This window comes from Alligator mississippiensis, chromosome 1, assembly GCF_030867095.1.
Source record: "Alligator mississippiensis isolate rAllMis1 chromosome 1, rAllMis1, whole genome shotgun sequence".
Classification (NCBI taxonomy): Eukaryota; Metazoa; Chordata; order Crocodylia; family Alligatoridae; genus Alligator; species Alligator mississippiensis.
In genome coordinates, this window is record NC_081824.1 from 486,289,312 (window position 1) to 486,314,657 (window position 25,346).

At 48.1% G+C, this 25,346-nt stretch overlaps 1 protein-coding gene and 2 long non-coding RNA genes across 3 annotated transcripts in view; 2 read left to right on the forward strand and 1 right to left on the reverse strand.

Annotated features, from left to right (window-relative positions):
- LOC102575793 (zinc finger protein 135) overlaps positions 1-25,346 on the forward strand; it is a 58,647-nt gene that overhangs the window by 12,576 nt on the left and 20,725 nt on the right. The gene's annotated exons all lie outside the window — the stretch shown is intronic.
- Positions 1,320-11,986, forward strand: LOC109282778 (uncharacterized). Its single transcript, XR_009461446.1, has 2 exons — positions 1,320-4,115; positions 4,636-11,986. It is a non-coding gene; the product is annotated as an uncharacterized LOC109282778 (long non-coding RNA).
- LOC132249915 (uncharacterized) lies at positions 16,300-18,575 on the reverse strand. Its single transcript, XR_009461434.1, has 2 exons — positions 18,290-18,575; positions 16,300-17,510 (listed from the first exon to the last, which is right to left on the reverse strand). It is a non-coding gene; the product is annotated as an uncharacterized LOC132249915 (long non-coding RNA).

The following is a 25,346-nucleotide window of genomic DNA, read 5'->3' on the forward strand; positions in this document are numbered from 1 at the left end:
GACACCCAGGGACTTTCCTTGGCTGCCTCCCAGCTTTCTCCTTCCTCATGGTACAGGGGTTCTGGTATATGAGCCCCTGAGTTGCAGGGAGGAGTGCATTTATGGCTGGGGAAGCATTCCCTACCCTCCTTCCTGACCTCACATTTCCTTACCACCACATCACCCCTCTTCCAGACCTGCCCGTGCCCAGTGGGGTTTTCTAGGAGCTGCTTTTACCACCTCCTGAGCCTTATTGGCCTGTTTTGCTTTTCAACCACTGCAGAACGCTGCATGACGGGGGCTGTACTGCTTCCCTGCCCTCCTCCCCTTGGTTGTATTCTCTCTCATGCATTCCCTGCTACTAAAGTAACAGAACTGGACATGCCACCCCTGTGGTTGATCTCTGTGTCTTCTCCCAAGCTGTGCAATGGGAACACACCCAGCCCCACAACCCTTTCCAGGGCAGATCTCTCTGTGCCTTCCCAGCCCCTTCCCTTTCTAAATGATTCACCACAATCCAGAGGTTGTTGCTAACCCTTGCTAACCACCCTGCTACTGCCACCCACTTCTGCCCTCCTCCCACAGTAGGACCCAGAGCTGGGTGAGCTAGCACCACAAGGTGAGCGACTCTGGGCGAGCAACTGGCTCAACAGATGCCCCAAACCATCCCCACCTGCCCTGTTCCTGCCCTCACCCATCACAGCCACCCATCTACACCGCGGAGGGGACTGGGAGAGTCGGGGGCAGTCTGTGCATGGTGCCAGCTCCAAGGGGGTGTCTCCCCCTTGGGAAAGCATGTTCTCTACACTGCTGACAGCAACCCTGCCAGCGTCCCGGCAACATGCAGTGCTGGGGCAGGTATTAGAGTCAGGACAGGTGGTGAGTGCTGGGCCTGGGGTGGGGCATTGGGCGCAGGCTGTCCAGCCAAGCATGGGGGAATCAGGCTGAGTTTGTCCCCTCTGGGGGTTGGCGTGTTGCAGAGATGCCAGCAGCAGAGTTAGGGGCAGAGTTGGAGCTTGGGGTATTACTTGCAAGAACCTGACACACATGCTGGTGTCTGCCCCATTTGGGATCTGTGTACCCCTTGGGCAGGTGTGAAGGGAGGCAGGGTAGGTAGGGGTGATACCTCATTGCCTTGCAGGGGGCATCATCATTGGGGGAGCACAACTCCACCTGGGGCATGTATGAGGTACACCTACGGGGGGGGGGTCAACACTTACCCAGGGCAGGTGTGATATGGGCTGTAATGGGGCAGAGGGTGCTATACCACCATTGTGCAGCAGGGGGTGCTGTGGGGGTGTCTGTGCTCACGTGGGGCAGGTGTGGGGTGGGCTGTCATGGGGTAGGGTGATGGGTGGACCCCCATCTCTTCCTCTCTCTCCTTCTACTTTCACTTCCACCTCTGTGCCCAAAAAAGCCCAAGCCCAACTGGTGACCCCACTCCCTGCAGCCCCAGGGGATCTCCAGGGAGCTCAGCTCCATCTCAGGGATTGCTCCTCAGCCCCACAATGGATCCGACCCCCTGGTCAGACCAGTACAGACTGGGGAGCTTTGCCTGCCTTTATAGTGTGATCCCGGCCTCTGCCTGGGATCCCTGGGGTGTGCATTACCAACCTGTGGCAGCAGCAGGAGGATGAGCACCGTGGCCCCCCTGCTTTTTCTGGGGCAGGACCAGGTGCGAAGTATGCTGCCGTGTGAGGCTTGTGGCACTTTCGCTTAGTGCGATGATGGGTTTGTTTGGACAGGGCTGATTCTGACTCAGGTGGCAGCTGGACTGGAGGTGAGCTCTGCAGGCCCCCTCAGCCCCTCTCTTCTAGCATTTCCATGATGAGAATGTCCCCTAGAGCCGTGGCTCCCAACCTTTTTAGACTGCGGACTGGCAAACCACGAACGAAAGCAGAACCTTTCATAGATGTAATTGCATAGACATTAGGGCTGGAAGGGACCTTGTAAAACCATTCACGTCGGCCCTCACATTTTCCATTTATTTCTTCATGGTGGCTGGCCATGGAGCTGGTGCGCTTATTGAACTTTCTGCAATCACTCCCAGGTCTATTTCCTGTGTGGTAACAGTTCACGTGGAGCCCGTCATGGTGTCAGTCTCATTTATACAATTCTCATTCAAATGTGTTCCTGGCCCATTTCACTCAGATCATGACCCAATGTCCAACAGAGTAGGGAAACTGAGTCGTGGGCGACCAGTGCAAAGCCCCACGCTTGAGAGGGAATAATTGCACTCACCAATCCAGCCTGAGGAACGTATAGCCGGGTTGTAGCCCTGCAGAGATGACCTGGGGGGTGGCAGGGGCCATGAGCTGGCTCCGAGCCAGCCATGTGCTTTAGTGGTAAAAGAAATCAGAATCCTCCTGAGCAGCATGAGCAGGAGTGCCCCTTGCAAACCAAAGGCAGGGATCCTCCAGCACTGGGGAGACCTCCCCTGCAGTCCTGGCTCCAGTTTGGGACCCCACACTTCCAGAAGGAGGTGGAGAGGTTGGAAAGAGGCCAGCAAAGAGGGACCCAAAGGATGAGGGGCCTGGGAGTCAGGGGGGGTGGGGAGAGGCTGGAAGAGCTCAGTTGCTTGAGTCTGGAGAAGAGAAGACTGAGAGGGGTTTGACCCCAGTCTTGGGGCAACACCAGAGAAGATGAAGACTGGGATTTCTGCATGTCTGTCAGGGACAAGACTGGGAGCAGCGGTCTGCAGCTGCAGCAGGGGAAACTGAGGCTGGAGAGGAGGAGGAATGGGCTGGCAGTGCCCCGCTGGAGCTACATAAGGGTTCATTGAACTCAGGAGATGCCAGGCAGAAAGTCTACCCCCACTACAAAAGAAGACTGGCCCTGCACCACCCCTGCTCACCACCTCCAGCAGTGCAGAAAGGGTGGACACACATGCCCACCCCATGATGCAGGATAGCATGCACACACACGCACGCACACACACACACACACATACACACACACACACACACACACACACACACACACACACACACACACACCCTCCCCCCATGCAGGAAGGTGGGCATAGAAACACATACAAGCCCTGTGCAGAAAGGAATGCATGTGTGTGTGAACACACATCCTGTACAGGAAGGCAGACATGTGTGCACCCCTGTGCAGGGGTATGGGGACACCCTCACATGCAGGAGGGCATGCACACACACACGTACACCCCCTGCAGGAGGGCAGACAGGCACACACCCACCCCCTCCACCACAGGTTGCCCCCGAGGTGGGCACAACTGAACAGCAGGGCCAAGGGAGGGGAAGCAGAGCTGGGGGAGGGGGCAGGGGTCAGGTGCCAGGCCACCCCCTCTTTCTGCTCCTGCTGTCCCAGTACAAGCCCCACCAGGCTGGCACTGCTGCCTGCTGCTGGGGAAACAGAGGCTGGAGAGGAGGAGGAGGGCTCCGTGCTTGTGTGGAGGGGTGTGCTCTGCGTGTGCAAGGGGCAATGGGGTTTGGGCCTGGGGGAGAGATGATGTACACTCTGGATGTGCAAGAGGCAGGAGAGTCTGAGCCTGGGGGAGAGCAGGTATGTGATCTGAGTGTACAAGGAGTAGGGTAGTACAGGCCTGGGGAAGAGAAGGTGTGTGCTCTGTGTGTGCAAGGGGCAGGGGAGTCCAGGCCTGGGGGAGAGAAAGTGTACTTTGGGTGGGAGCAGATATGGGGACGCAGGCCCCTGCTCCCTGTGCATGCTGTTTGCTGCAGCTGAGGCTGGGTGCCTGGGGACCATCCTTTCTATGCTGGAGGGAGCTGAGGCTCAGGCAGGGCTGTCCCGGGACTGGCTCTGAGATGTATCAGCTTCCCCTTCCTCTCCCCGTGGTGTCAAGTCATCACTGTTAAAATACTGCACAGCTTTTTGTTGATTTTTACCAAGTCAAGGAACCAAACACCTCCCATGCTAAGAAAAGAAAAGAAAAGAAAAGAAAAGAACCTGGCTGCCAGGGATCAACTGAGCAACTCCTCACCTGAAGGTTCTCTGCCAAGAAGGATCTGGAGGGACACTCTGCACTTCAATATGTATCCAGGAAGAGGCAATTGCCATTCCATACATGTGGTGTTACACTGACAAGTGAATTTCAATAGTATTCTGCTTTGTCGTGTGTAGCCCCAACAGATCCCAGCCAGCGGTGTTGCACGGTATGTACATCTAAAATTTCTAAGCATTATAACAAAGTTCCTTTGTGAAAACACCAGACATGAGGAATAGGCGGAACATTTTTTTACACAATATTTACAAGTGTACAATGGTGCCCTTATCTGAGGATTCAGGGCTGCCATGAGGAGGTGGGAGGTAGGACTGAAGCAAGGACCGGAGGGGCACGGGACTTAGTCTAGTTTCAGAGCTCATAAAAAGCCTTAGAAATGATGTTTGCACAAAGTTTTTGTTACAATGTGGACATTGGGGTTTTTTTAAGGGGGAACATTTCCTTCATATGAAAATCCATCTCTCCAATGCAGGAATTAATATTGAGATGAATTACAGCATTCTGTGTGTTTCTGACATTAATATATAGCAGCTGGTGTTTTTTTCTTTAAAAATGTTTTTCTGGTGTTTTTCTTAAGCATGTTTTTCTTTAAACAAAGCATTTTTTTTCTGGAAAATGAAATATAATTGCACATCCACAGAATATAATGTGCCTTCCTTCTATATTTTCAGGTCAAACACTGAAGACGGAGCCAGTGGCTGTCTTACAGGAGGTCTTGCAGGAGCACTCCTCAGAGAGGTTTGTTTGCCCATTCTGCTGCTTGTAAGACTGATGAACCCTGTGAGCTCCTAAAGCATCTAGGGTGATGGGACACACAGGGCTGAGGGAGAAGCTTGCATCCTTAAAGAGGCAGAGTGTGACTCCAGTGTTGTTGTTGTTGTTGTTATGTTATGTTATAGCCCAGGGGCTTATATTTAAGTTGCTAGTTGAAACTGGTGGACCGGACCGAGGCTTTTGGGGAGAAGGAGGCCTCATAGGGGCACAACACCACACAGAGCCCCAGCACCAAAGACAGCATGCAGACAGGGCTGGAGACAGTCCAGCGCCAGAGAGGGCAAACAGACAGGGCCAGAGAGAGCCCAGGGCCTAAGAAGGTGCTGAGACAGATCCAGAGAGGGTGCAGAGACAGGCTGGAGAGAGCACACAGACCAGGCCGGAGAGAGCCCAGCGCCAGAGAAGCCAAACAGACAGGGCTGAAGAGAGCCCAGCATGGAGAGGGTGCACATACTGGGCTGGGGAGGGCACACAGACAGGGCTGGAGAGACCCCAGGGTGTGAAAACAGGTGTCAAGGGCCCAGTGATGGCAGAAGGCTGAGCTAGATTAAGGCCTCAGAAGTACAAAGTTCGAATATCACCTTTGAGGCATGGGGCATGGTAAAGGGCCAGTTTTGGAGCCACACATCTAGCCCATGAAGCTCAGGGTGTCTCAAGAGGCATGGACTTTGAATAAGTCCCAGCAAGGGATCCATGGGCAGCAGGATCTGCTGTGGGGGAGCAGAAACTTAACCACATAAACTCATGGGCAGCTTCCCATCTTATTATTTCAACAAACAAGATGTGGCAGATGAGACTAGAAGGTGCCCGCAGGGTGAAGCTGGCACAGTCATGGAGTCCCAGGGGCATCACAGCCATCCCCGAGGACCCAGCATCATGACAATGAGAAAGATACCAGTACATTAGGGCTGTGCAAAATTTCACCAGCAGTTTCATTTTGACACTATTTCAACTAATTCCAAGGTTGAAACAGCAGAATTGAAATGAAAAAAGGGCTTCAAAAGAGCCTAGAAACAAAACAAGGCTAGTCAAAATGTTTTGACCATAGCACTGGGAATGGGAAGTCAGGCCAGCTGGGCTGACTTCCCATCCCTGAAGCAAGATTGGGCTGGGACAGGAGATCAGCCCAGCTGGGCAGTGCTAGATCCAGCCACCGACAGGGAGTCAGCGCAGCAGCGCTGACTTCCCATCCCCGGTGCTAGATATGGCTGGGGATGGAAAGTCAGCCCAGCTGGGCTGACTTCCCACTCCCAGGCTGCTCTAGTGTCAGGGATGGGAAGTCAGCCCAACTGGGCTGACTCCACACCACATGCCCTACTTAGTGATGATGAAGGGTCAGCTCAGTTGGGCTGAACCCCACCCCCCCCCCACACACACACACACACACTAGCACTGACCCCCTCCCCTAGCCCGCTCTAGTGCTGGGGATGGGAAGTCAGACCAGCTGCACTGACTCTGTGTCCCCAGCCAGATCTAGCACTGGGGATGGGCAGTCAGCCCAGTTGGGCTGAAACCACACAGACAACCTACCTAGGGTTGGAGATGAGAAGTCAGCTCAGTTGGGCTGAGCTCTGCCACCCCCTGCACACCCCAGCTGGGCTGACTTCCCATCCCTGGCACTAGATCTGGACAAGGATGGGAGATCAGCCCATCTGGGCTGACTCTCCATCCCCCACCCGCTGTAGCACTGACTGCCTGCCCCCCGCCCAATCTAACATCAGCAATGGGAAGTCAGCCCAGCTGGACTGATATCCACCCCACCATCCCATTTAGTGCAGGGATTGGGAATTTAGCCCAGCTGGGCTGACTTCCCATCCCCTTCACCCGATCTAGTGTCGGGGATGGGGATTCAGCCCAGATGGGCTGATTCTCCCCTGCCTCTCCACCACCACCCAATCTAGCACACAGTTTGGCGAGTTAGACCAGCTGGACTGACTACTAACCCCCTACCCACTCTAGTGCTGACTCTCTGCTCCCAGCCTGATCTAGTTTTAGGGATGGTGAGTCACCCATGCTTTAAATGTGCATGCGGCCCAAGAAATTGGCAAGGCATTCAATGTTGCAGGTGACCAGGTTTTGGAAACAGCAATGCACAATCTGCTCCCAAAATTAAGGAAGTGGAAGTACTTTTGGATGCCTTTGACAAAGCCCAGGAGGCAATACATGAATCTTGCTTCCATTGTGCTCCAGTGTACAAGCACGATCACAGAGGGAAACAGGGACTCATATCTGGAATCATTTGCCGAAACATTGCCTTGGTTTGCCAATTTTGAACACGTGCATTATCTCAGATGGGGATGTGTTTTCTTGGTGGACATGAAGCAACTGAAGAACACAGCAGCTGAAGTGCATGCTGGCTTCCAGTCCAGTGACTTCGTTCTCCAAGAAACAAACCGGAGGTTCAGCCATGTTCCAGATGACCAAGGACTTGAGCATGTAAACAACATTTGGAAAATCACTGGAGGACTGATTGGAATAAATCAGAGTCACCCCTCAGTCAATGGGGTTTGACGTAGGTAGAGCGAACCAGGCCTGCCAATGACACCAGAAAAATGCTTGGAGTAATAAAAGGAAGAGGGACCACACAAAGAATTGGGGAGAACCAGAAGTCAAAGGGATGAGGATTGTGTTAAAAAGCTGTCCACTGAGTTCAAATTATTCAGTGTTGAACAGGGAATCCCCAGAGCTGGATTGCCTCACTACTGGTGACATTCCCAAGAACCAATTATACAAGCCCTCCTGAATGAACAACAGTTAGGACAAAACATCGTAGAGACATTTGTCACTGCTCAATTTGTTCATAAAACTGTCAGTATACATGCACCAATCCCAAAGAAAAAGTTTCAAACTCTTGCTTCCATATATACAGTACAGGTAGCAACAGAAAAACTGAAATAACAGACCTGAGTCATGAGAGCTCATCGTGATCTTTTCAGATGCCTACTTGTATCTATGGATGCTGGCAGGGATATTGCTGTCGAGAACCTCCTGCGGCAAGAACTCTGCACTGTACCGCTATCACTGACTACAACAGGTGGAAACGTGAAACCAGCAAACAAAGCTCAACTACTCTCCATTTTGGAAGAGAATATTTTGCAGCCAAGTTTGAAAGAAACCCTGACTCCAACACGTGTAATAATTGATGGTATGGCTGTGGTTCAGGCCATGGGAAAACCCAAGGACGCAGTGACCTTTGGAGACTATGCGGATGCTTTTGCGGTGAATGTGATGTCCAATTTCAAGGAACTCTGCAGCAGGGTAGATGCTGTGTTCAATTGCTACACAGGCCCATTGATCAAGGATGTTACTGGAAAGCTTTGAATCATGAAAGGAAGGGAAATGAGAGGTGAAATGAGCAGCAGGGACATCATGTTGCCTGTGCAATGGAGAATATTCCTTGAATGCAAGGAAAAGGAGGCATCACTTGCTATGTTCATCAAAAGGGAATTCTTACAGCAAGCATCACATGGTGACAAAGAGCTAATAGTCAGTGGTGGTAATGATGGTTATGCTGCCTCCTCAACTGGCAGAAACCTGGCCCATCTCCACTCCACACAAGAAGAGCAGACACCTGTGTGATCTTGCATCTCTCTGAGACAAAGTCAGAAGGCCATGACAGAGTCCTGGTCACAAGCAGTAGATGTCCTGTTGCTACTGTCTGCATTCTGGCCAGTCTCAGCAGTGAGCCATGGATGAAAGCAGGCACATCAAAAACTCAGTGATGCATTGCTGTGCACAAGGTGGAATGCTGTGCTGAAGGAAGGGATAGGCTGCTGGCCACCACAGGGTGCGATACCACAAACCAGGTTGCATGAATTTCTAAGAAGTTTGCTTGGAAGATCTTCTGTGAAACTCTGCATCTCCTGTCTCAGTTTGGAGTATCTCACATGCCAGATGCCCAAGTGCTGGCCAGAGTCAAGGAATTTGCATATAAATGGTATGAGCCTACAAGGGAGACAAATTCCATTCACACTCTGCAATGTGCTCTGTTCAGAAAGGGAAAGAAGTGCAAGCTTGAAAACCTGCCACCAACACAAGGTGCACTTCTTCAGCACATCCATTGCACCCACTAACAAGCCTTAATTTGGCCAAATGCAAGGGTGGCAAATCCACAGATTCCAAGTCCCACAGAAAGTGGATGGCACATCCACACTGGAGTACTGTGTCCGTTCTGGAGTACTGTGTCCAGTTCTGGACACCCCACTTCAAGAGGGATGTGGACAACATGGAGAGGGTCCAGAGGAGGGCCATCCACATGATCTGGGGACAACAGGGCAGACCCTAAAATGAGAGGCTACGGGATCTGAACCTGTTCAGCCTTCACAAGAGAAGGCTGAGGGGGGACCTGGTGACCATCTATAAACTCACTAGGGGGGACCAGAAGGGTTTGGGGGAGACCTTGTTTCCCCTAGCGCCCCCAGGGATAACAAGGAATAACAGCCACAAGCTGTTGGAGAGTAGGTTTAGATTAGAAATCTGTAGGAACTACTTTACAGTCAGGGTGGCTAGGATCTGGAACCAACTTCCAAGAGAAATGGTGCTGGCTCCTACCCTGGGGGTCTTTAAGAAGCGACTTGATGCCTACCTGGCTGGGGTCATTTGAGCCCAGTTTTCCTCCTGCCCAGGCAGGGAGTTGGACCTGAAGATCTACAAGGTCCCTTCTGACCTGACTTCTATGATTCTATGACCATGGCACACTGTTGCCTCTACTGATGACAACAAAAGGCCTTACAGTTGAGTGCTTGGACATCACAGCCTGTGGATGTAAAGCAAGTGGATATCAATGTGTTACAGGGCATTGTTTGTGCCCTAGACTCAAACTGGGATGCACAGCAGCTTGCACATGTGTGGATTGGCTCCAAAACCACACAATAATGACCATGACAGTGACTAGGTTTATGCATGAATTGAATGCTTCCAGCGATATGGTTTAGAAAATGTAATGTTTACTTGAGGATCAGATTTTAATCCAAAAATTAAAAAATCAACCAAGAAACATTGTCTGTTACTTGGTTGATTTTCAGACCGCTAACTCCAGGAGCTCTAGTACTCATTAGGCAGCATGTTATAGCCTAAGATCATATTTTGGTGACATAAGAACATGAAATGGATACTTAATTTTCCCATATTTAAATTCAACATCAGCAAATACGTATTAGTTAATGTTGGAAACCCACAGACTGCTGTAACTCATCTCAGTAGTGATTCCTGCAGTGGATTTTCTGATCAAGGACATGTTCCCCTATTACAAAAAAATCCACATCCACAATGTAACAAAACATTTGCACAAACTTCATTTTTTCAACCTGACAGCCTGTATCAGACTAACAAATAGCAATGTGACATAGGAGGTCAGGGGAAGGAAGACAAGCTCTTCACATTCACTGGATGAGGGTTGGAGTTTCAGGTGACCATGAAGCCAGACTACAACAAGAGGGAGATGTTCCCCTTTTTTGATGCTGTGAGAGGGGAGCCATGATAATTCCAAAGAGTAACAACTTTAATTTTGCAACTCAGTTTTAAGATAAAGTGTCAAATTCTCCATCATACTTATATTAATGTAATGAGGGATTCTGCTGGAATTGGACACAAAAATGCCCAAGAGAATGCAGGAGACAATTACACCTGGGCTGCAGACAAAAGACTACAACTTTTGATTTAAAAATGATACCTTTTAGTAGACCAACTGGAAAATCGCAAGAAAATTGTCCTTTTCTGCAATTTTCTTTTGCTTTCTTGTGATTTCCCAGTTGGTCTAATAAAAGGTGTCATTTCTGAACCAAGAGTTCTAGTTTTGTGTATGTCTTCTTGTCTCAGACCAACTCGGCTACCAGGTACACTCGTGAAACCCGGGCTGCATGGAGTTTTTCTACTAGATTCTCCATTTCAGTTAAAAGTGCAGTATTGTTTATGTTTATAATCAAAATAGTTGGATAAGAAAAAACCGTCACATGAGCAACAACTTGTTTGATATAAAGTTGCCCCCCGATGCACCATTACACATGTAGAAGCCCAGTTCGTTCCTACAGGCTCTACCATTGGAAGAGATCTTTGCACCATGCTAGTCCTTCTAATACTCAGGGGGTGACCTGACTGTATTATACCTTTTACAAACACATGCATTTAGGCTAGGTACAGACATTCAAAAAGTCCGAGGCAGACTTGATCTGAGTTCTGTGGTTGTCTGTACGTGGAATCGTTTAGATAGGAAAGGTTGAAGGAAGCTTGTAGCTGGGATAGTACAGGAAGTGTGGAGATGCCAGGACAGTCTATTATCTTTCATTGGATCAACTGGAGAGTTGGGAGAGCTGTTGAGCAAGCTTTTGGGCTGGGAAAGGGCACCTGGTGCCCAAAAGTTTCCTAGCAGCTCTCCCAACTCTGCACTTGGTCCAATAAAAGATATCACAAAAAGTCCGCCCTCACTATAATTCAAGCAGCATTGCACAAACTGTTTGCACAAGCCCTGGGGACTGCTCTGCCCAGCAGCACAGCACCTTTATCCAACTGCCAATTTGAAGATACCATATAGACTAACTGAATCAGTGATACAAAAGGGGCTTCTCTCCTCTGCCCTCTTCCTGGACCTCAGACAAATACATCTCACTGCTCCATCTGCTAATGTTTTAGACTTTCCGAGCAGCACTTTGGCAACAGCAGGAAGCAGACTGCCACACCGCAGGAGGAGTGGATGGACTTGTTTCCTTTTTGACCCTGCTGATGGTTTAGGAATATAATCTATACCAGGGATTCACAACCAGGGTGCCATGGCATGCTTGGGTGTTGTGGAATTAAGGGTGCTACTCAATAGTACCACTCTTAGCCATGCACACACCAACACAGGATTCACAGACAAACCCAGAGATTTCTAGTAGGAAGCCCTAATGTTGAAGAAAACTGTTCTTGCCAGCTCTTCTTCTCTTCCAAACCCACAATGGGTGATTTGGTTAACATGCATGTCACAAAAGGACTCATGCAAGGAGGATCTTGCATAAAGCACTGAATTTCCATTTACAGGGCTGACGTTATGAAGGGTGAGCGTGCAACTTAAGTGAACAGCGTTTGATTAACACATACAAATCCATAGACCTTCCATCAGGCTGTAGGCATCACAACCATAGCAGAGATGCAAGACCTCTAGGAGTAGAAGTGAAAGAACATTACAGGCAGTGATAGTCGAGCTTTTGACCATATTTTTAAAATATATGCTACCACAGCTGTAAATTAATAAAAGTCTTGGTGGTTTTTGGATAGTCTGAACTGTTATTAGAAACTTTGGGAGAAATGTTCTGCTTGTATCAGACATATGTGTTATATTCTTTTAATATTACAGTGATTAAAACTTTTATAATATATAACAAAAATATATGATTAGAACAGACTACAAATTCATTCTTGAGAAAGACAGAGGCTAAATAAGTCTTCTTACCAGGAGAGGGTTTCTTTGACTGCTTCAGTTCAAAGGCCTGGCAATTCTTTTCAGACACTAAAAATATGAGTCTTTGTGTCACAATGAATTTGTTGCCACCAAGATCTGACTTTGTTTGGTTCAATGAGATTAATCCCACCCCAGATATGTGGACACACTGAAAAAAGTGACAAGAAATAAATGTGATTCCCCAGGAAATGAAGACAAAGGCCATAGGCAGGTAAAGTGCCTGTATAAGAGCATAGCAAAGGGGAGCGATTGTCAGAGACTTGACAGTGACCGCAGGATGAAGATAGGACACTCGGTTAGATGCCCAAAATCTTTATAAAGTAATGCGAGGATGTGGGAAACAAAGAGGAAGAATCGGAGGTCCTAGTACAAGCCCAGAACGATGATGTAACTGGGAACGTGGAGACATGGTGGGATATTTCCCGTGACTGGAGTACTGTTATGGATGGTCACAGCTTCTTCAGGAAGAACAGGCAGGGAAAAAAGGAGGAAGTGGTGCCCTAACAATAAGGCAACGTGCATGTATTGTGAGGTATGGTATGAACTGGGAGGTGGGCCAGCTGAAAGCCTCTCAGGAAAGGTTACAGGGGAGGAGGATGTCACGGCAGGTCTCTGCTACAGGCCACCAAACCCAGAGGAGGAGGCAGACAAGGTCTTCTCTCAACAACTGAGGGAAGCTTCCACTTCGCAGGACCTGGTTCTCCTGAGGACTTGAATTATATTGAGACCTCCGCTGCGAGGGAGACACAGCAGTATACAGCTGTGCACAACTCCCCCAGCCTGGTCGGAGTGGAGCTATTTGCTTTGGGGCTTTTTAAATACGGACATTATTTCTCATTCAAAAGCAAACCAGATTGGGTGTATGGGATACAAGACGATGCAGCAGAAGGGCCCACCTTGTTCTCTGTGAGGTTCAGATACACAAAGTTAAACACTTTGTCCCACGCGTTTGTGATTTCTGAATTGCAAGTGAAAGGCGTGTCCGATTCTGGATGCCAAACACAGCCAAATAAAGGCCCCTCATTTGATAGGAAAACAGTCCCTGTATTTCTGAGCAGACTGAGATGGGATGAGCTCACACAGGATAAATACAGCTTGGGGAGTAATGCAAGTTGTTCCATAGTGTATTTTTCAACCGAGTTTTCATTTTCTATATGTGTTATATTTAATCCGTATTTTGGCATATGTACATAAATCCGGCAGGCTTCTAGAGATCATGCTATCTCGTGAGCTCCTGACACATTAACCAACATTGAAATTTGGCAAATCTCCACCCAGAAACATGCATGTGCTTCCATTAGGCAGATGAGCAGAGTGACGCCCAGATAGCAAGTGACTGCAGCTCAGCTCACAGTTTGCACAGAAAGTTGATGGGAGATGTAGGAACAGAGCCCGGGAGTCCTAGCTGCAATGTCACTGCCTTAAACCACTGCGGCCCATCCAGACAAGCAGGGATGCTTCTTTCCCCAGGGACAAGTAGCACCAGCACACCCGTCCCTGGGGAATGCCCATGTCACATGCACTCTGGCACATGGCAGGTTACCCCAGGGTGGGGTGGAGGAGGCTGGGGCCACAAACTGGGCTGGTCCCAGCAGCCTTATTTGAAGTCCTGGGGGCTCCGGGAGCTGCAGCGATGGTGCTCCTGCATCTGGGAGCCTGGCTGGCAGCCACAGTATGGCTCCAGCCAGCCAGGTTCTGGGTTTGGGTGGCAGTGCATCGCAAAAGCCCTGTGCTGTAATGTATCCTACGTGACTACAACTCGTGTGCTGCCCTGATTTTTTGAAAAAGGGGTTTTTTGACCCCGGGATCTCAGTGCAGGGAACACAGGCAGCAGCACTGGGAACACGTGTGTGCACTTTTTATATTTCCAACCCCTTCTCTCTCTTTCCCCCCCCCCCCCCCAGCGTGTGTCTCACCCACTGACTCCTCAATCTACATTTTCACTGACTACCTGTCTTGTATGCACACCAGCCCAGCCACTCACTTCTTTACTTTTCTTTCCATCCAGGAAGAGCACACACCAACTGCTGAAATTTCCTTAGCCTGATGAAGGGTTTTTGAACTCGAAAGCTTGCTTAATAATTGTTTTCCAACTATTTAAGTTGGTCTAATGAAAGATATCAGATTCACCCAAAGAACCTTGTCTGCCTATGTCTTTAGACCAACACAGCTACAACCTATACCCCTTTTTATATTTGACATTCTTTGCAATGAAATGCATGATATCTGACTCTGCAGGACCTCACCAGCCACAGACAGCTTCTGTAGTGCAGAGTAAATGTGCTTGTGGTTTCCATGATGTCTTTCTTCATTTGTCCCAGCACTGTGACTGGGGGTTGTTCTTTTTCCTGGGTTTCCTCCAAACATCCTTTCTTTGAAATGTGGCTTCCTTTCTTCACATCCAGAATTGCTGCAAAGGAAAATGTAGAGAAGAAGTTGTCGAACTCAGTGAAGAGGCTATCTATCATGTGGGAGAAGGGGGATGCTGGGACAGGAAAGGAGAGGCATTCTCTAGGAGAGATTGTTGCTAAGGGACATATCATAAAGGGTCTCTGGTTATCTAACAAGTACATGACAAATCATGTGAATCCCTTTTCAACTTGTCCTTATCCTACCTATCTTTTTTGTCTGTATGATGAGGATGCTTCCCTGTCTGCATTATGGGTTTTTCTTTCTGGGCCACATCATTCTTGTCTTTCATGGTTCCTGTGTGATTGCCCTTCAGTTTCCTTCTTCTCAATGCTGGAAGCAAGCAAAAGATGTGACCTTTTACTCTAAAGCTAGCATCTAAAGAGAGAGCCCTGCTCCTGCTGCAGGTTGCTAACCATCTCGTCACACCCCTACAACAGAGCTCCTTGAATGACTGCTGAGGATGGAACCTGTTAGGCTAACTAGTTCAGACAGGCAGGAACATTTTTTGCATAGCACCTTGTTTCATCAGATGTTATGCTGCAAGTTGTTGCCCACAAAAATTCACGCCCCTCTGAGCCAGTTAATCTCCAAGGTGCCATCTTGCCCTACTTTCTACTTGACTTAGACTGAAATCCCTGATCATCATCACAAAGACTGATCAACTTTTAAAGGCTGATCATAAAGAACCTGAAGGAATATGCAACTCCAAGGATTTATATTGGACAGTAGGAGCAATACCAAGTAATGAGCAGTAACAACAATAAAACCAGTCTTGATGGGGTCTTTCCTGAGGTATGAGGTAGAAAGAAGTCAATCTAGCTAATTATTGCAAGTGACTTATCTCCATCCAGGTCTCTTGACCCTGAAAGATGCCAAAGATCAGTACTGAAGCCTGAACAGCATGTGTTTGGATCTGGGCCATACCATAACCATGCCACGACATTACTGGACTCCTGTGTAGCGTATCTTCTCCATACACCACTCACTTCAGAAACCCCCATCCTTCTCTCATGGATTCGGTTCGTACTCTCAGACACTGGGAGCAGAGCTCCCTTGGTAGCCCTGTCTGCACAGGGCTTAGACCCCAATGCTAGGTGCTAACAATCTGCAGCAAAGTGGGAGCTGAGCTGAACAAGCCAGTCAGCAAAGTGGAGAGGAAGCCACTTGGAAAGGCCAGAGGTCTAGCCTTATGGGAAGGAGAAGGTATTTGTCCACAAGCTGATTCTCTTGGCATTGTTGAAGAGGGTCTTGGTGAGTTTTGTTTCACAGGCTTCTGCTGTAACAAGAGAAAATACAGATGACTCCAGAGATGTCAGCAAGCAAATAACAAACAAGGCAAACTGCCCTTCTTCTACAAGAGCAACCTGCTCCTGGTGCCCAAAAATCCTGGTACGAAACTCTCTCTCGATAACAGTCATCCTTGTTGAAGTTTTGTGGCCCAGTCTGTGGGCTCCTTCCATGGTAAGAGAGCGTCTAACAAGAGACAAGGAGCAAAACTCAGAGAAAGACATTGTCTGGGGATTCAGAAGATCCCAGCTCAGACTATGCCACAGACTTCTTTTGTGTCCTTGAGCAAGTCACTTAAGCTCAGACCCTCCAACATAGTGATGCATGCAACATTGAGTGATTGCACTGGGAAGCAAGGATAAAAAGGCCTTTGAGGATCTGGGCCTAGGAACAGAGCACATTACAAAGTAACATGGAGCCAAACACATTGGGGTGTAGAGGGATGTATTTTTAGAGCATAGGTTGAAACTACGGAATGTCCTGGAAAAGCTGCTACACAGAACTTATCACAGAGCTCCACACCAGCAAATGCCAAAACAGCCCCAGTTAGAAAAAAAAGCTGTCCCAGATCTCAGTGAATTATTGATGGTGCTTCACATGAGTTCATTCATGGTGGTTCTTCCACTAGATTCTCAATTTCAATTAGGAGTACAATCTGTTTTTTTCATAATGAAACTGTTCAAACCACAGCTAGATTGATACAAAGATACCCAATACACCATTAGATACGTAGAAATATAGCTCACTCCTATGAGCTCGACCAGGAGAAGAGGGGTGCGTTCTGTCTACACGGGTTGAGAGCCACTGATCTACACCATCCCTCCTCGTTGCAATGCAAACACCGTGGCACTGGCAGAAAACTGCTTTCTTTCCAAACAGATACCACTGTATCTGTACTTCTAGAAACCACTGTTCTTGCCAGCTGTGTTTCAAGCTGATCCCATAACAAATGATTTGGCAGACTGTAGGCATTGTGATAATAGCAGAGCGATGAGATTCCAGGAACAGAAGTGAGAAGAACATTTCAAACAGAGATGTTCTGACTTGGGACAGTATTTTTAAAAAGTATACAACCAACCCTGGCTGTGAAGACATCGAGTCTGGACAGAGTCTAAGCTGTTGTTAAAATCTTTGGAAGGAATGCTCTGCTCATCTCAGACACAGCTGTTCTTACAGGCACGCCCCCCCCCCCCCCGCCCAAATTAATTTTCATTGTGGTGTGTTAAAAATGAAGTCCAAGGAAAGGCAGAGGCTGTAATCAGTCTTCTTACCAGCAGTGTGCTTTTCTCTTTGTTTCAGCCCGTAGGCCTGGCAAAGTTTCTCAGAAAGGAGAAACACGGGTTTTTGTGTTACAAGGAATTTGTTGCCGCTGAGATCTAACTTGATTCGGGCAAATGGGAATATTCCCAGCCCAGGTATCTGGACACCCTGAAAAAAAGTAGCAAGAAATAATGAGGGTAGGAAAAAAAGTCTTCTGGAAGAGGTTTGCCATGTCACATGTTATATCAGAGCAGTGTGATGGTGATGTGGTGATCTCTGAACACATCCGTGTTTCCTGTGCAGAAGAGCTGGTTTGGTTCCACCTGAGCGCCCTGCGGCAGGATGGGATATTTCATAGGTTTTTCCTCTCTCTTCCCTCTGCAATTGAAAAGTTGATGTAGTAACATGGGAATCAATGCAGCTAACAGAGAGGAGGTGGGGGGCAGGGGGCAGGTTTGCTGGCACTGGTCCAGCCTGGAGAAAGGAGTTGCGACTGTGACATCTTCAAGCAGGGGTGTATAGCAGAGCTACCCACCCCTTAGGGAGGGATTTTCTGACTTAAGCTCTGTGAAGGTGTCTGAAAATTGGGACACCCAAACTGAGGCAACCCAAGTCACTTGTCATCAATGAAATCTTGGCTCTGAAGTTGTACATGGTCACACAGCAAGCCAGCAGCAGAGCCAAGGGTGCAGTCTTGAGGTCCCCCTCGATCACATGAGCTGTCAGATCCATTTAGCAATCTGAAAGAAGTTCTAGGAGCAGGAAAGATGATTACCCCGGCTTACAAACATTCCCCCTTCCTCCCCCCCCCACATTGCACACTAGCCCATTCACAATCGGGTGTGCTTTTACAGGGGCTCCTTTACAATTCTCTCCCACCTTTCCAAATGCCATATCTCCCTGCTTTGCACTTTATTTAAGAACAGAAATTCTTCTACAAACAGATCCTTACTGCACAGCAAGTCAGGGGAGAAGGAGGCACAGCTGGGGGGGGGAACGAAGGGGTGCAGCGGGGGGGGAGAAAGGAGGAAACAGGGGGAGAAGGGGGTGTGAAAATAAGTGACTAAGAGGAGAGACAAAGAGAGAGAAAGAGAAGAGAAAAAGATGCTGATGCTATGTGTTTCAAAATGTTCTAAGATAAGGAAAAACCTTCATACCTTGTTTTGTCTTGATATATTAAGCTCTGTGTGCAGATGTTAACCTCCTCCTCTCCTCTGAACCGGAAGCTGATAACTGTTGCCAAAACACAGTGGTTTTTTTCTGAATAAGTAAACTGCTTACGTGTGACAAATGAATGATCATCTTTCTGTTTCTCTCAAGGTTGCTTTGTCTGAACCCTGCATCTTTTCTCGCTGTCTAAAGTATAAATATGCTTGTAAACTTGTAGAGGTCAGATTTCTTTTGAGAGCCCTTCTTGTGATCGCTTGTATAGCTTTAAATAAACCTAGATGGCTCTGCCATTTCTGATACAACCACAACGCAAAGTTTGATTTCTTCCACAGGAGGGACAAGGAGGGATGAAGCCCCCACCCCACTGTGGGACTCAGTGCCTCCCCAACACCCTCCCAGGTGAGGCTTGGAGGGAGAACGGAAGAAGGCCAGTGGGGGGAGGCACTTCCCCCCTCCCCGTTCCCCAGTGCCTGGATCCCACGGTCCCGGCCTCCCACACCAGGCTGGGCTTGCCCCTGCCCCCACAGTGAAACACGCAGCCCCCATCATGTGGGGGTTGAATTTTAATTGGAACAGTAACAAGGAGCTGAGAGCACCCTCCCCCCTCCCACCACTGCACTCGGGGTCTGATGCTGCGATGACTCCTTCCCGGCACCACTACACTTCAGTGTGGCCCCCCAGCACCAGCCGGTCCTGATCTGGGAAAAACCCAGTGCTACAGTTTTGCTACAGGTGTTAAAAAACGGGACATAAATGCAGTGTTAGAAACACACAGGGCTATGCTTTCCTTACACAGAAAGAAAACATCAGTCATATTTTTGCTACTAACCATAAAAACACCCTCAAACGTTGCTAGAAAGCGCACACCTTGCAGTCAGGAGAAGTGGCACTGAGGTTTTCTCCATTGTTTCGAGTCCCTGGAAGTGGTACTGGCTTTGGCCTGCATGGTTTGGCCCCCCACAGAGGTGTCAGCACCGTGGCAAGGGCGGGTGAGCCCTCGAGAGGGGCCAGAAGAGCCCACTCGGGCTCACAAAGACTGGTTTAAAAAGGAAACCGGGAGGACGAGAACGAACAGCCCCCGGGCTGGAGTGAGATGGGGACAGGGCGTGCAGTGTCCAGAGACACTGCAGAGATGGGGGCTGCACAGGACCCCAAGGGTCACATCCCGTCTGACCCATGCCTGGGGCAGGATCAGCCCATCCAGACCAGCCCAGACAAACCCTGTGTCTGGCCTCTGAGCTGCACAACACGGCACCAGACATTGCACTTGCCCCAGGAAAATGAGGCTGAGACTGCCAACATCCTGCTGCTGCAACCTTTCTCAGACTTTGTAGGATCAGCACCACCTGACCCCAATCCCCACCTCCTTAGCGGTTATAGAAACACATGTGTGACGGCTTTGTCATGCCAAAATCAGTTTAAAAATCCAGGACTAAGTTAACTCCCTACCATGCTCCAGTCCTTCATAGAAAGGGAACATATCAGGCTCTGGAGCAGAGCAGACCTGCTGCCGTCCGGCTGCCTGGGGTGCACGTGCAAGGGCAGGCTCTGGGGACACTGCTGCTCCAGCTGCGTCTCCCGTCCTCCTCCATGCAAGTGTATTGCCTAGATGTGAGGAGATGGCTGGAAACTCCCAGGACACGTACGCAAAACCCAGGTGTCTGGGGGACACAGACCAGCCTGCCCCCCAGCCAGTCCCCCCCACCAGCCTGCTTGTCCCAGCCGGCGCTCCTAGACATCACTGCATAGCAGCAGGTGCACCCATGTCCCCCTTCCTGTCCTCAAGGTGCTCGCCCAGAGCCGCACCAAGAGCCCAAGGGGGCAGAGAGCAGGGCAGCAGCAGGGCGCATGGGGGGCTCATGCCTCCCCCCAGACCAGACCAGACCAGACCAGACCAGACCTGGGGCACCAGGCTCTGCAATGGGGGCAGCATGGTTCATTCTGAAGTCAAGAGCAGATGGGGCCAGACCCAGGTCCCCCTCCCAGCCCCAGCACAACACTCACCCAGGCTCAGCGTTCACAGTCAAGTTGGCCCACGTGCTGTGGTGAGCCCTCAGCTGCTCCTGCAGGGAGAAACAAGATGGTCTGTGGTGCTGGATGCCCACCCCAGAGCCAGCTGCATCTCAGTGCTGGTTCTCTCCAGGATACCTGCCTTGCCATGTCACAGGACATCAGCTGCCAATCTCGCCCTTGACAGAAGATGACATGCAGAGCAGTTGGGTTCCTGGGCTGAGCTGCAGCTGGCTCTGGGGTGGTGTTGGGGCTGGGTATAATGGGGTCAGTACTGTTAACCCAGGTGTCCAGGCTCCCAGCTTCCTTGCCCTGAGAGTCCACTGCATGGTGTTTGGGTCATGCTGGTTCCCATTCTTGCCATAGTACAGTATCAGTGTGACCAGCATCCCCAGCATCTCTCATGCAAAGCAGACTGGGAGGAGAAGCAGGTATCAGAAGAGGCAGCGAGTGCAGCAGAAGCAACTCCCTGCCACCCGGGTTCCCCGGCCCAAATCCCACAGCCAGGGGCTATAAGGGACCCCAGGGTCAAGTGCACCCCAACTCCCACCTGAGGGGCCCCATTCACCCCCACCCTCCAGCCCCTTTCTACACTTGCCATCACCCCAGTGGGGTAGCGAGTGGGGGGCGCAGGCCAGAGAGGTTGGGGCACCTGCCACGTTCCAACTGCCTGGCGGGTTGTGCTGTTCTTCAGCCATTCCAGCCAGCAATCACAACTGGCGTGCCACAGTGGTAATTCCCCCGTGGAAGTGTCCTGGGGTGGGAGGTGGGCCCCGCACAGGCTGATTTGCCTTGGGCCCCGCTCTGTGTTTGGATTGCCCCGGGGGGGCTGGAGTTGCAAGTGCAGGCGTTGGCCCCCTGGGCACCAAGGACCCTCAGTATGCCACTGTGTCACCCCCAGGTCTCTCCCCTGCCCCTGCTCCGGAGACAGCAGGGGGGCCGTGACTGCCATGTCGTGCTGCTGCCGAGGGGTCAGGGCTGGAGACGCTGCAGAGAACCAGGCCCAGGACATGCCCCTGTTGCAGAGGCAGGGAACCCCCCAGACCAGGCCAGGCTGAGCAGGGGGCAAATGCCTGCCTGAAGTAGAAAGCCCCCTTTTCCTCTTGCCTGCATTTGCTCTCCCCCCTTTGGATATGTTTCTCTTCTTCTACCTTTTCTTCCTTCCTCTTTCTTTCACTATAAGATAAGGAATTGTGTTTTTTGCACGTGTCTATTTTGTATCTCCCCTTGTATTTTGGTATTTTTATCTATTTGTGTGCCATGGCATTACTCTTGTAGCTTATATTTTATACTCTTCACCTTTTAACTAAATGTGTTTAGTTGCAGAAGTAAGTTATACACTGTAACAATGTTAACAAGGGCAGGAATCAAACTGCTGCTACCCTGTATCAGGCGGGCCCTGAAAGAGCGAGCGAGTCAGTGATTGCATGTGTAACACAGTAGCAAGATTCAGTAACAAGGGTCAATTAACACCTATGCAAAACGCAGATCAGCCAACGGAAGGAATCAATAGGAGACAATGTAGCAACCCAGAGTTCTCTCAACCTCACTGTTCAAGGGCTAGACTCCTCAGTCTGAGTTAATCAACGCCGAGGATCAACTTTTGGGGCTGAATATCTCCAGATCGACTGCTCCCAGAGCCCTATTCATGACAGTGGTAAATTAATCAAGTCATCAACGGACTTCCAAACCTGCACCTACATGCGGACGACCCCTGGGTCTGACAGATGCCATCCAATAGCCACTGAGGGGAAGTCCCACAAGGGTCAAAGACCCCTGGATTGGGAAAACCTGAAAATTGGGGAGTCACCAAAGTCTGCCAGGAACAGATAAAAAGCAGTGAAAAGTGACCTTCAGCGGCGCCCTCTTGATCTCCAACTTGACTGTCTCTAGTGGGTTATGGAATAGAGAAAATCCCACACAATTTACTGATTCGTTTTGATGCACTGGCTGGGGGAGTAGTTAGCTGATTGCACGATTTCACAACGATTACACACTTAATATATACAACACAATTTTATTTTAAAACTCTTTGCTACGTATATAACACTGCTTAGCTTTAAGAAACACCACAAACATTAAGAACACAATAATTACATATATCAGAAACAATGCTCCAAATACACTTCCTTCCCAAACAATACTATAAGAATTAGTATTACAAAAACAACTACAATTACAACTAAAAGTTAAATTTGAATCAATACTATTATTTTTCATATTATACTTACAATCCTAGAATTCTGAGAAGCCAAATACCAAAATATGGTTTCATTCCTCAGTAGTACGATTTAATGGGTTGGCCTCAGTAGTACAGTTCAATGGAATGGGCTCGCCTCAGCAATACAATTCAATAGGCTGGCCTCAGCAGTGATAGGACTAAGTCCCCTTCCTTCAGTCCCTTTCAGGTGCTCCGCGGCTTCAGCGTGAACTAAGAGATTCGTGTTCACGGAGAGAGTGGTTCAGGTGATCAGTCTGACCCGGGCTATACTCGCGATTCTTCCTTCGTTGTTCTACAAGTATAGTCACCTTCAAATTGGGACAGTAAGTTACAGTTTTTGTTTTCCCTGATTTTCGTGACTAAATAGCATAATTATTTGACTATGACATTCTACATGAGGTATATGTCCAGCATCTGTGAATTTTTTCTTTAAATTTGTTACAATAAGTTGTTCAAAGGTACTGGATTCATGAAATTGTGTACAGGTGATGAACTGTAATCTAGCTTGGATTTTCCTCATGTTAGAATTAGTGATATTTTCATTTCAATTAATGTTATGAAATTTTGCATTCTTTGTGTAATGTTTTTTGTAATGGTTACATGTGTAGTGGCAAATCCCAAAAGTGACATGAATTCAGGTTTTACTGTTTCTTCCCATTCTTTATCTTGATTTTGCTGTGCCCAGTCCGTCCAGACTGACCTGAGTTTTCTTTGTGGTTGTGTGCAGTTAATGTTATATGTAATGCGCATGGTAGTGCGGGAATATTCAGGAGATTTTAAATGCCAGGCTATTGTGCTTTGTTCTTGGTGCGGTGGATCCCTTATAATTAAGAGATAAGGTAATATCCCTTTTCTAGTATGTACTATAGTCCGACACCAAGTGCTAGTGGTAAACAGGCCACTGTTCTGGACAGTGTTAGGTTTCCAGAAAAGTTTATTCCACTTACATTGAATGATACCATAGGGGTCTACTGTAGCATTTTCAAATAACCCTACTGGTATAATAGTTAATTTTACCCCAAATACACCTTTTTCTGGGTGTGTTCTCACAAAACCCCATGGTGTTGGATAGTACTCAGTTTCATTTATCCCTGCTTCTGTTAATTTAATGCCATATGGATATGGTCCATTAATTATATCATGAGGATTTAATAATTGAGAGGGGTTCCATGGTCCTTCCCAAGGAATATTACATTTAAGGGAATAACCTGGTATTGTGAGATTCCATACATCAGCATTATATCCCAGAATCACATTGGGTGGTCTATGTACTGGTCTGCATAATGTTGCATTGGTCAGCCACATCCAGTTTTCATCTCTGGGATCATTTTCATCCTTGATCTCCCACTGATGCCACTTCAATCCTTGACACCTGTAACAAAATTAAATGATTGCTTAGGTCCTTGTGAGGCCTAGCTTCGTGAGGTTAGCCAACTTTGGTGTACTAATATTGTTTGATTTTCCTCAGTTAAACAAAAATAAGTGTTGGGATGTTTCCCCAGTTGATCAATTACACCTTTTGTTACTTTTTCTTCTTTGGGTAGGTGTTGCCACACTTTATCACCTTTTTTATACTTATACGTCCACACTGGAAACTCTTTCTTTTCGTATTTCAACCACATGGTCTTATCATTGTGGTGGGAGAAACCTCCCTAAGGTCCGTTGTTTAGCTGTAATTTGATTGACAGACAACGCGGGTAAAGAAAGACAGCTGTTTATTTGCTCGAGCAAAGACCATAAAGCCAGCAAAAGGCAAAATGGCCCCCCCTCAAGGGTGAGGCGATCTTTTATACTTCTTACAACAAAGCAAGACTATATGGTTAACAAAAAGCAATACTTGGGGCGGTGCTCTACAAAGCTTTGTAACAGCATATTTCTATTAAGCTGAACTAGCACTTTTTAAAAGCTAAAAGTTAAGTAACAGTAACATTGTTAGCAAAACCTTACACAGTAGAAGATACTTTTCAAGGACACAACCAGTAAGCTCAAACAATGGTTTCTCTATTTTATCTTACTTTTAGCTGTAGCTGATTTTTTTTTTAGCACACAGACACAGATTCACTTTTTAACTCAGAAAATGCTTGTTGCAGTTAAAATGATTACTTGACACAAGCAAAGGCCTAGCTATCATTCTGCCTTGTGGTTAGCTGCATTACTAGGCCACAGGTCATGCCTTGTATTCAGCTGTAAAGCTAATACTTCTTAAAAATCCAAATTATTGTAAACCTAACAGTATGCTTTCAGAAAACTATTCTATTTCAGGGCAATGACAAACCTGCGGACTACATCATTATTGCACTGAATTAAGGTTACATGCAATACTGCATCCCAGTTTTTAAAAGAAATTGATTTTAAATTTGTTTTCAATTGTGTCTTCAAAATACCAATGTGTCTCTCCACAACCCCATTAGATTGTGGATGATAAGGAGTGTGCACATGGTGTTCTATATTGTTAATTTGGCACCATTCAGTAAATCGTTTACTTTGAAATGGCAGACCACCATCTGTAGCAATTTGTTTTGGGATCTTCCATGAACCACCAATTTTTTCTAATCCCTTTACAACATCATTAGCTGTGGTATGTTTTAGTGGAACACAATTAATCATTCTTGTTCCTATATCCACTACTACCAGTCCACTTGGGAACCTTTTTGCATCTGTTAATGGCCCCATTAGATCCACTTGCCATGTTTCACCTGGGTTGAAATAGTCACTTTTAAGATAATTATACGCATACTGATTTTTGGGTGAAATTTTGAACTGGTTACATACTTCACACTGTTGTCTAATTCTTTTCCTTAGATTATAGGCAT